This window comes from Mustela nivalis (genome assembly GCF_964662115.1).
Source record: "Mustela nivalis genome assembly, chromosome: 14".
NCBI lineage: Eukaryota > Metazoa > Chordata > Mammalia > Carnivora > Mustelidae > Mustela > Mustela nivalis.
In genome coordinates, this window is record NC_139033.1 from 81,014,951 (window position 1) to 81,030,947 (window position 15,997).

Here is a 15,997-nt window from a genome sequence, read left to right on the forward strand (position 1 = left end):
GCCAAATCAGGGTCAAGGAGAGCAGGGACATCTGTAGAGCTGGGGATGAAAACATGCATTTGCAAGGGTGTTGCTGGGCTGGTCTCCCCACTTGCATGCTTCCGGGAGCAGGACCTGCATGCTGGGGGTGGACCCTGCTGCCAAGACAGTATGAAAAGCTCTGCCAGAGCCCCTGCCCAGGGTGGGGGTCCACGACTCCCATAACAGACACTGGCCTAACCAGGGGTCCAACTAGAGCACCTCTGAGGCCTCAGAAGCCCAGCCCCAGGCCGCAGGACCAGCCATCCTGAGGTCTGGAGCAGGCCTGCCTCAAGTTCCATACACCAAGGGACTGGAGATCGTGGACAAATCTGATGTGGTGAGGGCTCGAGAGGGTGATGATGATAAGAAGAACCCTGGGGAGGAGGGGCTGGTTCTGTTCATGTTCGTGGGCACCCAGAAGAGTATCAGCCACACCCAGGTCCTGCTGGAATGCCATCTCTCAGGTCCCCGCAGGAGGTGGAGCAGCTTAGACTGGGCTGGGCTTTGGCCCTCCGGGGCAGTGGGCGGGACTACTCCTCCTCCTCCCTCCACACTACAGGAAACTGTGGGGGAGGCTTTGGGTGGGGGGCAGGGCAGGGAGCTCAGACCCATCCATAGCTTCTGAAACAAATCAGAGAAGAGGGAGGAGCCCAGATCCCAACCTGGGGGGAAGAAAACTGGAGGCAGCTGACTGGGGGTTGAGATAGGGGACCCCCACCAGCCCCCTGGCCCACCTTGAGATACACTGCTTCATCTATCAGCTCAGTGCTGGAAAGATCCAGACAGTAATCTCTACAGCCTGCTAGACACATCTGAGCCAGAGCCCCCAGCTGATTCAGACCTGGGGGATCCCCCCCCCTCCCCGCCCTGTCAAGTGCCAGACGCCACACAGATGAGGACAGGACTGTCGTGGATGGAGGCCTGGAATCTGATGGGCCCAGCATGACAAAGAATGGCCTGGAAGATGAGTCAAGACCCCCGCATCCAAAAACAGAGCCGCTGCAGCTGTAACCGTGGGAACTGGACTGATGGTTCCATTCGTGGAGACCGCCAGCCAGTGACTGTGGCTGACCCTATCTCCCGAGCAGAGTCTCAGAGCTGCCAGCAGTCCTCCCCACTCCCCAGCCCCGGAATGCACCAAACCCTCAGACGACTTTCTTTCAGGACAGAAGGGCGACTGTCAGCAAGCTTCCTAAGGGCCCCACAGAGAATGGGGAGCTCTCCACCCCCGCCTGGAGTTGGGTAGTTTGGTGAACGGGGTTTCATAAAACCTCTAGCCCACATCCTTCCCTTCCCAATCTCGCTTGCTGCCCAACACCATGGCCCTCACAGTCTCTGACTTGTGCTGGAGCTGCTCTCATCTGGGGGGGGGGAGGTGACACAGCACCTTGGGTCCCCCCTCAACCTCAAGGAGGAAATGGAACGGTGGTTAAAGGGTCCTACCCCCTCCCTCTTGTCCACCCAGGGTGAGAGGAGTCTCTCTCCTTCCCATCAGACGAGGTGTGCTTTTACCCTCTAAATGCCCCAATCTCTCTGAACACCCATCCTCCGCCTGCTGGTGTGGGGTGCTCCTTGACCCACCCAGGTTTGACAGTTCAGGGGGCTCCCCTGCTATCCCTCCTCCCATCCTGCACCCCCCATTTCTGGGTCCTCGTCACTGTGGAAGATGGGGATAGTAAGGGTATAAGAGGGTAGGAGACATGGGGAAGGTTTTGGAGAAGACCTTGGGGTGGGGGGTGACAAGGTCCCTCAAGGGAGGGGAAACCAACCTTCTCTGGTGGATGAGCAGGCATATTTATTTTTCACTGTACAGTATTTAAAAAGATAATTTTAAAAAATCCAAATGTCAAAAAACCCCACAAAAACACAAAAACCAAAAAGTCCAGAAACTGACAGAAACAAAAAGGCAACGTAATTCGAAAATGGGCAAAGAACCGAACTGATGTTTCTCCCAAGAGGACCCAGCCAGAGACAGGAGCTGGAGATTCCCAAGACCCATCTCATCCCAGGCTTGCCACCCTGGCCCACATGCTCAGCTTTCTGGGGACCTTCCTTCCTGTGTCCAGCATGGACCTGGGGCCACTTTCAAAGACATTTCTGAGGACCACGACAACCTGGCTTCTATCCATATGGCCTAATGTCAGGCCACACCCCTCCTGCCATGCTGAGCCCAGGCACTGTCTCTGGCCTTCTTCCTCTCCCCTCATTTGGCAAGAGACTTTCCATGCCTCTTTCCTGGACATTCATCTTGGCACCCCCAGTCTTGACTGGGAGCCCCTCCTCTGTTCCCTCTTGTATTCCCAGCACTCCCAGGAGTTAGCACACAGCAAATGTCCTCAGCAAGATCTGAGTGGGAGAGTCAGGGAAAGGGACATTCACAGACAGAGAGGCCTGGGCTGCGGATTTTGTCAGACACCAGGACGTGACAAGGGACCCTGTTTGGGGGATGGATGTGGGCAGGGCCTCCTGGAACCCCAGAGAAGAGACAATTGTGACGAGGAGTGGGGGAACACCAAAAATGGAAAGAGGCCGACAGCAGTGATCTTGATGCCAGAGTGGTGATGGGTGGTGTTCTAGATTTTTCCATATATTGCCTATAGCTCAGGGTGATTCCAGAGGGGAGGGGGGGGGCAGAGAATGGGACAGTGGTGCCAGCTCTCTCACACGACTATAGCTGCGTGGCTGCCTGGCCTTGTCCCTGGCTTAGAGAATGTCCTTGATAGCTGATGCTTTTTTAGACTCCGATGAAAGACAGAGGCACATGGATGCCGTGGATATGGGGTATGGGACAGACAAAGGCTGTCTGCAGGATGTCTCAGCCTTGGGTCCCTCTCCTGCAGGGTTAGGGTTAGGGACCCAAGGGCACACTGGGGGCCCAGGGGAGCCTCGGGCAGCACTGGCCATGTGTATGTCCTCACGGATTTGCTCTGCGCTCCCCTGCCTCCCAGGATGGCCATATGAGTAAGCCAGTCATCAGAATTTATACATTTTCCTAAATTAAACTTGTTATTTTGAGATGGGATTGGAAGAAATAATACAGCAAGATCTCATTCACCTAGTTTCCCTAATTGTAACATCTTGCAAAACAATATTATATATCACAGTGCACTCCCTTTAATCCCTGGGAAACCCCATCTGTATAACATCATTTTATGAAAGTCATATTAATGGGATCACGTAGTATTTGGCATTTGAACATTGGCTTTTCTCACTTGGCATAATTATCTGGGGACTAATCCGGGTTACTGTGTATATAAGTAGCTCCTTCCTTTTTTACTGCTGAGTAGTAGTCCACGGCATGGACATACCAAGTTTTGTTGAGCCGTTCTCCTGTTGAAGGATGTCAGAGTTGTTTCAGTTTCTAGTTGTTACAAATACTGGGGACATTCTTGCATAGGTCTTTGTGTGAATAGAGTTTTCATTTCTCTGAGAGAAATGCCCAGGAGAGCAGTCCTAGGATAACTGCATGTTTAGGTTTTTAAGAAACTGCCAAACTGTTTCCTAGAGTGGTCGAACCATTTTCCATTTCCACCAATCATGTAGGAATGATTCAGTTTCTCTGCATTCTCACCAGCACTTGGAACTGTCACTTTTTCCCTTTTTTTTTTTCTTAACATGTGTAATGACATCTCACTGTGGTTTTACTTTGCATTTCCCTCATGGCTAATGATGTGCTTTTTTGTGGGCTTATTTGCCATTTGTATATCTTCCTTAGTGAAATGTCTATTCATGTCTTTTGCCCATGTTCTAATCAGATTGGCTTTTTTTTTAAACTGTTGAATTTTGAGAATTCTTTATACTAGTCCTTCATTGGATATGTCATTTGTGAATATTTTCTCCCCATCTATATAGCTTGTCTTTTCATTTTTTTTTATATAAAAGACTTTATTTATTTATTTGACAGAGAGAGACATGGTGAGAGCAGGAGCACAAGCAGGGGGAGTGGGAGAGGGAGAAGCAGGCTTCCTGCTGAGCAGGGAGCTCGATATGGGGCTTGATCCCAGAACCCTGGAATCATGACCTGAGCCAAAGACAGAGGCATAAGGACTGAGCAATCTAGGTGCCCTCCACTTTCCATCTTTTAACAAGCAGTCTTTTGCAGAGCAAAGGTTTTTAATTTTGATGGAGTCCAATTAACAATTTTTTTCTTTTTATGGCTTGCGCTTTTGGGGTCAAACCTAAGAATTTGTTGTCTGGTCATAGATCCAAAGATTTTCTCCTGTTTTATTTTTTTCTAACAATTTTATAGTTTTAATTTTTTAAACTTAAGCTCAAAATTTTATTTTGAAGTATTTTTTATATAAGGTGCAAGATTCAGGTTGAGTGTCTTATTTGCCTATGGATGTCCAATTGCTCCAACAATGTTTGCTTCATCCTTTCTTCATTGAGTTGCTTTTGAGCTTTTGTTCAAAATCAGTTTGGGTTATGTGGATCTATTTCTGGGGTGTATCCTACCCTGTTTCACTGATATATGTGTCTATCCCTCTGCTAATACATAGTTTCAATAACTGTAGCCATAGAATACACACACACACACACACACACACACACACACACACACACACACTGTATGTTATATGTTAATAAGGTAGACTGTTTCTTCTCATTTCAGCAAGGTTGCATAGTACAAGATCAATATATAAAAATCAATTGTACTTCTATATGCCAGCAATGAACACATGGAAACCAAGATTATAAATACAATACCATGAACAATATTCCAAAAAAATGAAATAATTATTTTTAAATTTACATGTGAAGACAACAGAATGCTGATGAAAGAAATTAAAGAAGATCTAAATAGAAGGAGTGACATACCATGTTCATGGATTGGAGAACTCAATATTGTAAAGATGTCAGTTCTCCTTATCTCAATATATAGTTGTTCTTCCTATCAATATATATAAAATAAAAAAAAATCAAAATTCCTGCAAGATTTTTTGTAGATATGGGCAAGGTTATTCTAAAGTTTATGTGGAAAGGCAAAGGAACTAGAATTGTTATTTTAATCCAGTTAACACAGATTGGGCATTTCATTTTTTTGTTTTGTTTTGTTCTAAATTATTTTATTGAGGTATATGCAGTAAAATGCCCAGATCTTAAACACTCAATTAAAAAATATTGTCAAATATATAGAACCATGTTACCAAAACCCCAATCAAGACCCCATTTTCATTATCCAATAAAGTTTTCTGTGCCTCTTTGCAATTAACTTCCACCACCATCACACAGGCCCCAGTCCTATATAACTGGTGATCTGCTTTCTATCACTGCAGACTAATTTTGCCTATTTTAGAACTTCATGTATATATATAACATGTACTATTGAAAACTCTGACTTTTAACTCAGCATAATTATTTTGGGATTCGTCCATGTTCCTAAGTGTATCAATAGGTCATCGTTTTTTACTGCTGAGTAATATTCCCTTGTATAAGTATGCCACAACTTGTTTATTCACTCACTGCTGATGGGCATTTGGGTTGTTTCCTGTTTTAGGCTATTGCAAATACAGCTGCTATGAACGTATGTGTTTGGACATATATTTTGCTTCCTCTTGGATACATAGTTAGGAGTAGAATGGCTGAATCACATAGGTATATGTATATGTATAATATTATAAGAAACTGTCAGCTGCTTCCACAAGGTGGTACCATTTTACTTCCACCAGTAGTATAGGAGAATTCTAGTTGTTCTGTATCCTAGTCGACACGTATAAAGGTCAGTCTTTTATCTTGGCTATTCCTTTTTTTTTTAAAAGATTTTATTTATTGGACAGAGAAAGAGATCACAAGTAGGCAGAGAGGCAGGTAGAGAGAGAGGGGGGAAGCAGGCTCCCTGCCAAGCAGAGAGCCTGATATGGGACTTGATCCCAGGACCCTGAGATCATGACGAGCCGAAGGCAGAGGCTTAACCCACTGAGCCACCCAGGCGCCCCTATCTCAGCTATTCTAATGGCTTTATAGGGGTATCTCATTGCAGTTTTCATTTGTATTTCCTTGATGGCTAGTGCTTCTGAGTGTTTCTTCAGTGCTTATTTGCCATTTATTGGTCTTCTTTTGTGAAGTGTTTATTCAAATCTTTTGCCCATTTTAAAATTGGATTATCTTTTTATTATTGATTTGTAGGTTTTTAAAAAATCTATCAGGCTACAAGTTTAGTGTCAGATAGGTTCACTGCAAATATTTTTTCCCAGACAATGACATGATTTTCATCTTCTTAATGGTGTTTTGAGAAATAAATGTCTATACTTTTAATAGAGTTTAATCTATCCATTTTTTAGTGTTTCATGCTTTTTTTTTTTGTTCTCTCCAGGGAAATCTTTGCCTGCTTATTCCAAGGTGACAAATATATTCTCTTCTGTTTCTTCTAGAAATTTTATGGTTTCACTGTTATGTTTAAGACTATAATCCATCCTGAATTAATTTTTGTGTATAGTGTTAGGTGGGGGTCAAAGTTCATTCTGTACCCTCCCCCTCAGCTTATCTAATAGTCCTAGCACAATTTACTGAAAAACCTTGGCATTCCCTACTGAATTGCCATGGCACCATTGATGAAAATCAAGATTTTGGACATATGTTGTAGATCCTTTTCTGGATTCTTGATCCTATTCTGATATGATTATCTGTAACTGTGTACCAATTCAAAACTTAGTGACTTAAAACATCAATTTAGACATTTTGTTATCTACCATGGATTCTATGGGTCAGAAATTCAGGAGGGTTTAGCTGGGTAGTTCCTATGATTTCAGGCAGAGAACACCTGGAATTAGTGCAGCTGGCTGAACATCTCCCTTTCTATGAAATTTCAGGGCTTTTTTACATCAATCTTTGCAGGAGTACTAGCCTGGATCCTGAAAACATGGTGGCCTCAAAGCTCTAAGCACAAGTACTCTGGCACCAAGGCAGATGTTGCCTTGTCTTTTACGAACCAGCCTCAGAAGCTGTGCAGCATCACTTCTCTTGTAATCTATTGTCTGTAGGACAGTATAAGACCTCTTACATTCAAGAGGGGGGGTGTCTCAAGGGTCCAGAAGCACATGTAGGATGGAAGACATTGTCATGGTCATTTTTGAAAAATATAATCAGTAAAATCTCATCCTGTTGGTGGATCAATCTTTTCTCTCTCTGTTCTACAGACTGGATAATCTATATTGATCTGTCTCCGGTCCGCAGTGTGGGGATGGACTGAAGCGGGCGGCAGGGAGACGCGTCTGTCCAGGTGCGTTACAATGGAGACCCACAGGACAAGGGCAGGACAGTGAAGAGGAGTGACCCATCCGAGCTGTGCAGTCAGGGACGGCGGCCACAGAAGTGGTGGGAGAGGAGACGTGGGAGAAAGTGTGTCCCTGATGTGCCTCTGAGACAGCGTGCTGAGTATGGGGGTCTGGACCCCATGAGGGATGTGTTCCAGGAGCAGAGAGCCCCAGGGTGGGTGGGAGACAGGACTCAGGACAGAGCAGGAAAGCTGGGGTGGCGGGCGGCCAGGTGGGTCTCGGGGCGGTGCTAAAACCCCAGCCTGAGGCTGCACTACCCTGACTCAGGCAGAAACCCCACACCCACGTGTTTGCATTGGCCAGGGTTCACATGGAGGACGGCGAAGCTGAATGCCGCTGTCTCGGGCTCCAGGAGAGGCGCTGAGTGAGAGGGCACATTCCGTGCTGGCAGCCGCCTTCTCGATGACCGCCGAGGACAGGCCTGGCGCTGTCCTGGCTGGCCAGGGGGAGGACACCAGGCTAGGTTCCGCTGGCTCTCTCTAAGGCGTCGACACCCCCGGGGCCCGAAGAGTCTCAGACCATCTCAGTTTTTTTTCTGCACAGACGAGCCCCCTTCCCAGCTCACAGATCCAAGGGGATCCCTAAGAAACCACTGTTGACAGAAGTTCAAGCAGCGTAACCCACCCCAAAGTGTCTGCACTCCCTTTAGCAAACACCCCAGCTTCTTGGGTCTAATCCAGGGGTAAGGGGGACAGTCTGGGGACCACCCCCACCCCACCCCCTCACGCTGTCTTCCTGGCTCCACCATTTCCCCCGCTTTCCTCAGGCTGAGTTCCATCCCACCTCAGGGCCTTTGCTCATTCTTGTCTCCTGGGAGGTGGCTCTCTTCACTGCCATCTCAGCCCACTGGCCTTGCCTGATGGACGGCTCCGCTTTGGCATCCCACTCTTTCTCTCTCTCAGGCACACATGGTTTTTCATTTATGTGTTAGTATCCCTCTCACATGAACCAAACTCCTGAGAGCAGGCCCTCCTGTCCATCTGGTTCACAGGCTTCCCTGTGTCACATAACAGGCACAGTGCACAGAACTGATGAGGGAGGGAAGCGACCCATCTCAGGGGACCTCTCTGAGGGCTGCCCCTGAGGAAAGGTGCCTGTGGAAGAGGCTGTGGACCCCGAGTTCAAGTGAGGGCTAGTGCTCCTGGGCTCTGGGTCCAGAACTCTAGCTCCCCAGGCCAACTGTCCCCCATGGGGGGAGGCATGCCCCCCTCATGCCTGTGTTGTGTCATGGTGCATTCGACGGGACCCACAGCAGACTGTCTGTGCTCCTGCCTTGGGGTTCCCTGTCTGACTCCACGAACCACTTGCCAACCAGGTGCTCAAAGAAGAATCTTAAAGTCACATTGCTCATTCCTCTCCCCCATCCTCCCCATGGGTCAGCAAGTCCCAAACATTCAGAATTACTGTCTCCACTCTATCTCCATGGGGACTGGCCTGCTCCAGCTCCCGTATCGAAGACCATGGAGCTGGCAGCTTAAACCATAGAATGGGTTTCCTCACCGTTCTGGGAGGTGGAAGTCTGAGCTCAAGTGTTGACAGGGTGGGTCTCTCCTGAGGCCTCTGTCCTTGGGTTCACGGTTGTCATTTCCTTGTGTTCTCACATGACCATGCCTTTGTGAGTGTGTGTGTCCTAATCCCCTCTTCTTGCGAAGACGCCAGTCATGTTGGATCAGGGTCCACGTAAAGAACCTTATTTAACCCGGAAGACCTTATCTCTAAATACGGTTGCATTGGGAGGCTCCGGGGCTAGGGGTTCAGCCTATGAAATTTGGGGGACACAACTCAGCCCATCACACACCACCTAACTGCACCTTCTACTTCACTTCCTCGACTTGAGCTTTGGGCACTCCATTCAGCAGTGGGGATCCTTTGAGAATTGTCCTTTTGGGTCATAGGCCCCAACCCTCACCAAGAACAGGGCCCACGTGAGAAGCCTGAGCCCACTCTCCTGCCTTCCTTTCTCTATTTACCTTGAGGGCTCTGGCCAATAGGCCTCATCATCTTTTTTCAAACACATCAAGCTCATGGCAGTTCCTCAGGGCCTTTGCTCTGCCTGGAGTCAAGGACGAGGGCCACCCGAGACTTCCCACACAGCTCTGGTTATGTGTCTGTATTAATTTATTCATTTGTAAAAAGATTTTATTTATTTATTTGAGACAGAGAGAGAGCATGGGCAGAGGCAGAAGGAAAGAGAGAAGCAGACTTCCCAATGAGCAGAGAGCCTGACTCGGGACTCGATCTTGGGACCCTGAGATCATGACCTGAGCCAAAGTGTGTCCCTATATTTATTTATTTATTTTTAAGATTTTATTTATTTATTTGACAAAAAGAGAGAGAGATCGCAAGTAGGCAGAGAGGCAAGGGGAAGCAGGCTCCCCGCTGAGCAGAGCAGACCCTGAGAGCTCAATCCCAGGACCCCGAGACCATGAACTGAGCCGAAGGCAGAGGCTTAACCCACTGAGCCATCCAGGTGCCCCCTGTATTTATTTTTTAACAACAAGCTTTATTGAGACCACATGCCATACAATTCTCATACCATATAATCCACCCATTTAAAGTGTGCCTTTCAAAAGTTCCTAGTATGTTCAGAGTTGTATGACCATCCCCCAAATCAAATTTAGAACTTTCTATGGAAATACAATTGGCATGCCATAAAATCCACCCTCATAAAATGTGTAATTCAGTGGATTTTAGTCCATTCACAAAGTCGGGCCTCAGTTAACACTCTCTAATGTTAGAACATTCCCATCATCCAAAAAAGAAGGGCCCTAGCAGTCACTCCTTGTGCCCCTCCCCCAGCCCCCAGTGACCACTGATCTACTTGCCCTCTGCATGGACTTGCCTATTCTAAACATTTCCTATAAATGCAATCGGGCGAAGGTGGCCTTCTGTGTTTGGCTCATTTTGCTTACCACCCAGGTTTCAGGGCTCATCCATGTGGCAGTGTGGGTCAGAACTCCATTCCTATTTATGACTAAATAATGTTCTGCTGTGTGGCTGGAACTCATCTGGTTCATTTGTGTACACATCTTTGTGTGGACATGTTTTTCTCTCTTTGGGGCAGATCAAATGGAGGTACTGAATGCCAAGGTCATAAGGTTCCATGTTCTCTTGACTGCCTGGATTTGCTCTCCATTTTCTCCATTTGGGAGGAAGGAGGCATGAGCATGCACCTGTGTCCCCTGTGTGTGGAATGCGGATCATGCCCCGAGCTGCCAGGGCCAGGTTGGAGCCAGGGAGAGGATGGCTGAGGCTTACCCCTGTGCCACCAAGATCCCATGTCCTCCAGCTCCTGCGGCCCTCAAGCTGCTCCCAGCCTGATTCCCTGCTCCCTCTTCATCACCCCCACATTCCTGACAGGAAGAGTTCATCAGGGCCCAGAGCACCCTAACTTGCCGCCAGGAGTCTTTGTGCTAAGTTGTCATGTATGTGCAGGATTTCAGCTTTTCTAGAAAACCTGAATGATCCACCACCTGGAAGATGAGTGCCACCCACACTTGCCTTGTTGGGTGACAACTGTTGGATCCCACCGGGTGACTTTTCCCATCAGAGAGTCATAGGACTGAGATTTGGGGGTCTGGGTTTGGAGTCCTGGGGTGGGATCTGGGGTCTAGGACCAGAGACTGGAGGCTGGATTCTGGGTTGGGTCTGGGGTCTGGGTCTGGGGGCTAGAGTCTAGAGCTGGGCTTGGGTTCTGGGTCAGAGGATTGAAATCTGGGGCTAGTTCTGAGGGCTGAGATTGGGAGTAGTGTCTGGGTCTAGAGGCTGGGTCTGGAGTCAGTCTGGTGTCTGGGTCTAGGTCTGGGTCTGGAGTCTGTGGGTGGAGCTGGGTCTGGAGTCAGTCTGGAGTCTGGGTCTGAGTCTGTGGTCTGGGGCTGGGGTCTGGGGCTGGGGTCGGGGTCTGGGGTCTGGGTCTGTGTCTGGAGCCTGGGGCTGGGGTCTTGGTCTAAGGCTGGGGTTGGGTCTAGGGTTTCGGGTTGGGGTTTGGCTCTGGCTCTGGGATTGGAGTCTCAGACTGTGGTCTGGGTCTAGGGGCCATGTTGAGGTCTGAGGCATCTAGGCCAAGCGGAGCCCAGAGCTCCTTTCCTTATACCCAGTTAAGGACAGCCAGGTCTGTATGCCGTCCACGACTCCTCACTTGGGTGCAGCCCCCAGCCCTGCTGCTCTGGGGTTCTGAGTCTGGGGTTGAAAGTGTGTGCTGCACAGCGGGCTGCAGCCCATGGGGACAAGTTCAGTTTGGGGAAGGACACAGCCGCCATCGCAGACATGCAAGGATGTCTCCTCGAGCATTTTTTAGAAGGGTCCTGAGATTCACTCTCTGAACACATCTGTGTGTGTATGAGTGTGTGTGCATAACAAATTGGCCCTTTTGCATGTCCAGCTCACTGGTATTAAGCACATTCACCCTGTGTGCAACCCTCACCACCATCCATCTTCAGAACTTCATCATCTTCCCGAACGGAAATTCCACCCCCCCTTAAACACCTCCCCATTCCCCCTCCCCAGCGTCTGGCAACCTTTGTTCTACTTTCTGTCTCTAGGAATCGGACTATTCCAGGCACATCATATAAGTGGAATCCTACAGTATTTCTCCTTTTGTGTCTGGCTTAGTTTACTTAGCACGATGTTCTCAAGGTTCATCGATGTTGTAGCCCGTGTCGGGATTTCCTGCCCTTTTTTTTTTTTTTAAGATTTTATTTATTTATTGACAGAGAGAGACATAGCGAAAGAGGGAACATAAGCAGGGGGAGTGGGAGAGGGAGAAGCAGGCTTTCCGCCAAGCAGGGAGACTGACGTGGGGCTCCATCCCAGGACCCTGGGATCATGACTTGAACCAAAGGCAGACACTCAACAGCTGAGCCACTCAGGTGCCCCTCCTGCCTTTTTAAAGGTTGAATGATTGTTCTGATGTGTGTACGTAGCACATTTGTTAGCCCATTCATGCTCGAATGGTGCTGTTAGAATCCTGGCTGGGTCAGGCTGCGACCCAGAGAGGGGACAAGCATGGAGGGGGCAGTCTCGGGGCGGCAGAGGGGATGAGAACTCCATTTTTTTTTTGCCCTGGATGAACCCCTGGGGCATTCTGAGGAGGGAAGGGGATGTGTTCTTCATTCTTAGCAATAATATCATTCAGGCTTAAGAAGAAGGAAACCCTGACGCCTACTCCGTCATGAATAAACCTTGAAGACATCGGGGTAAGGGAAACATGTCAGCCACGAAGGACCTGTACTACATGGTTCCAGGGACGTGAATGAGTTTCCTAGAAGAGTCACACAGTAGTGTGAACACACTGAATGCCACAGAACCAGACACCTAAAAGTAGTTAAAAGTAGTTAAAATGGCAAACTTCGTTGTGTACATTTTACTACAATTTAAAAAAAACACAAGGGGCACTTGGGTGGCTCAGTGGGTTAAGCCTCTGCCTTCAGCTTGGGTCATGATCTCAGGGTCCTGGGATTGAACCCTGCATCGGACTCTCTGCTCAGTGGGGAGCCTGCTTCTCCCTCTCTCTCTGCCTGCCTCTCTGCCTACTTGTGATCTCTGTCTGTCAAATAAATAAATAAAATCTTAAAAAAAATTAAAAAGAAAAAAAGAAAAACATAAAAGACAAATAACATAAAAAGATAAACAATAAAAGCCAGTTCAATGGGTATAGAGTTTCAGGGATGCAAAATGATACTCTAGGGGTGTGCAGCACACCTATGGTTAGTTCAGAAGAAGAATCCACTAAGAGGGAAGAGCTCATAATAAGTGCTCTCACCACAATTAAAAAAAAAAAAGTTGCAGGCTGGTGGGCATAGCGTGCTGCCCTGTGTATGAGAAAAGGAGCGGGAGCAAAGATATGTGCTCACACATGCATCGGCGTCCTGGGAGGCTACCAAGAAGTAGCCCCAGCAGTGGGCGACAGGAAGGGCGTTGGCGGGCAGGCGGGAGCGTCGGGCAGAATTCCCCATGTGTGTGCATCTTTTTCTGGTTCTGGAATCTTGAGTGTTGAGACTCTATTACCTACTGGAAAAAAAGTTAAAAAATAGATTGCTGAAGGAAGCCAAGCAGAGGAAAACAGGCAAAGACCCAGGACCAGGCCGCCCCACCCCACCGCAGTGCGGGGCGCTTGCTGGGCAAGGAAGAGCCAGCCAGCCCTAGAAGCAAAGCCGGCGGCTTCTGCAGACACAGCAACCCTGCCCCGTGCACAGTTCTCCAGATGAAAACTTGAAGCTCCCGTTCTGTAAGGCGCTGAGTAATGGTGACGAGTGTCTGCATACCAAGCCAGGTCAGCGGGGAGGGAGGCGATTTTGTGTATCGTCCCCCATGGCTAACCTCGCACGTCTTCGGCTCAGAAGTCCAGCGGTGTGGTCGGCTCGGCCCCAGTGGCTAGACCAAAGAGACCAAACATATTTGCTTAGGCTGTGGAATTCTGAGCAGCAGGCAGGGCAGAAAGAACTCGGATGTTCTCCAAGGCGATGCTCAAACCGGGAGCACAAACTCCCTGAAGAAAACTGCCTCGGGACCTCCACTGGGTCTGGATGAGAACCTTACACAGGGAAGGATTATCTACAGCAGAAGGAGTGAAATGGAAAAAACAGGAAGAGCCCCAGGTTTGCGGAAAGGCAATTAAAATCTACTTAGCGTAAAGTCAGGGATGTTAGCACAGACACATGTCTTTAAAAAAAAAAAAAAAAAAAAAAAAAAACCAGAAAACCAAAGTCCGTTTTATTCAGAATGATATCCCAGCAGCCCAAGACGTCAGGCACTTATGTAATTAAGGAACAATGTAGTAAGGTATATAATAAGGCTTCTATTTTTATTTTCACGTTCCCCAAAATTTCCAAGTAAGTTATTACCCAGTTGGTTTGAGGTTTGAGAATCGGAAGAAAATTGAGTATTAAGGAGTCATTTTACAGCATCCAACAGATGAACAGCTCTCTATTAGCAAAATGAAGGAGAGACACATTTTCCCAGCCTGAGCTTCCCCCCCGAAAGAGAAAGTTCTCATGCTTTCTCACCAAAATGTCAGCTGCCCCCAATGCTTTGAGAAGACAAGTCCTCCTGGAGAATGAGAATATTCTCTGGGGGAGAGAGCAAAGTTAGGGTCCAGTGGAAAGAACAAGGACCCTTCGAGACTTGCAAACACCCTCTATACCCTTCTAACTACCGCAGTACAGGGCTGTCCCCAAGCAGAAGGGCAGGAGGCACAGGCTGGGACAGCCCTCCTTGTCCAGGAGTAGCCGCCAAGCCCCTGGGATGTGGCTGGTCCTTATGGAGGTCAGTTTCAAGAGCAACACAGACAGCCCTGTGAGCCCAAAACTTCAGGTTACCTCATCACCCATTAGCTTATGCTCACTGCATGTTGAAATGACATTCTGGCTACATTAAGTAAAAAAATATTAAAATTTATCTCTACCTGTTTCTTGTTATTTTTTTTTTAATGAGGTTGCTAGACAATTTAAAATTATACACGTGCCTGGCATTCTATTTCTGGAATGCCAGGACGGCACTGGTATAGAAAATTCAGGAATATTCGGAGAATTGGTATTTAAAGCAAATGACACTGAAGACATTTAGAATACGACAAAATTGGGTGCATACTTCACTGTCACAAAGTTAAACTGGGAGCAATAAGAAGTTCTCAATGTAACAGTGAAAACATACAGGGATCAGGGGGAAACATGGCTGAATTCTTCTGTACGCAGACTCAGAATGCCACAGGATAGAAGACAAGATTAAAAAGTTCAATGATGTGGGGGGAAAAACCCACTGCCCTGTGGTGAAAGGCGACAGAAGGAGAGATGGATGAAACATGACAAATGGAGAGTTCCTGCGGGCCAGGTGCCAACATCCCTCCTAGATAAATCAAGGATGGCAACAGAAAGGATAATGGGCAAAAGATACAGACAACAGGCAACACACCATACAAACATGGTCATAAACATCCAAAGAGATGCTCAAGTTCATTTATAAAGAGGCAGGTGCTCACTGACCCACATCTGAGATCGCTCCCCTGCAGCCGGACAGCTCACTACCGGTAGGTACATCTCATAAACCCAGGCTGCAAATCAAATGTCTCAGTGCCAAGGGGCATCTAGGGGTATCTAGTGAGACTGCTTATGCCTTTACTCTTGGATCTGTGACCCTACTTCTGGGAATTCACCCTGAAGTTACTCCTCCAACAGTGTGAAATCCATGGGAACAAATGTACTCATTACTGGCCATTATGAGTATGAGAACAATCTAGAACCACAGAGCAGCAGCCATGCAGGGAAATTTCTCATGGAGTGACCTCCTGGACCATAGGGACAGTTCCAGTCTACATTTACAAGCACAACTAATCGGTTGCCTTTGGTTGAGAAAGAAGAGTAAGAACACATGTGAATGTACTATCTCTTGATATGTGCAAAAGAAACCATATCTGGGGCACCTCGGTGGCTCAGTTGTTAAGTGACTGCTATGGCTCAGGTCATGATCCCTGAGCCCTGGGATTGAGCCCCATATTGGGAAGAAAAACCACAGGGAAGAAAACAAAAAACAAACCCAGTTAACTTCTGAACTCAAAAGTCTTACTCTAAGATTCAGTCTAAGACAAGAAGTGCAGACAAAGCTTTGTAGGTTTGCCATTTACAGTGGTGGGTACAGTGATTCTGGAACCGTCTTGTATGCTCAGGGGAAAAACTAGACAAGAAATCCGGTGATGCTGTCAGTGGTTA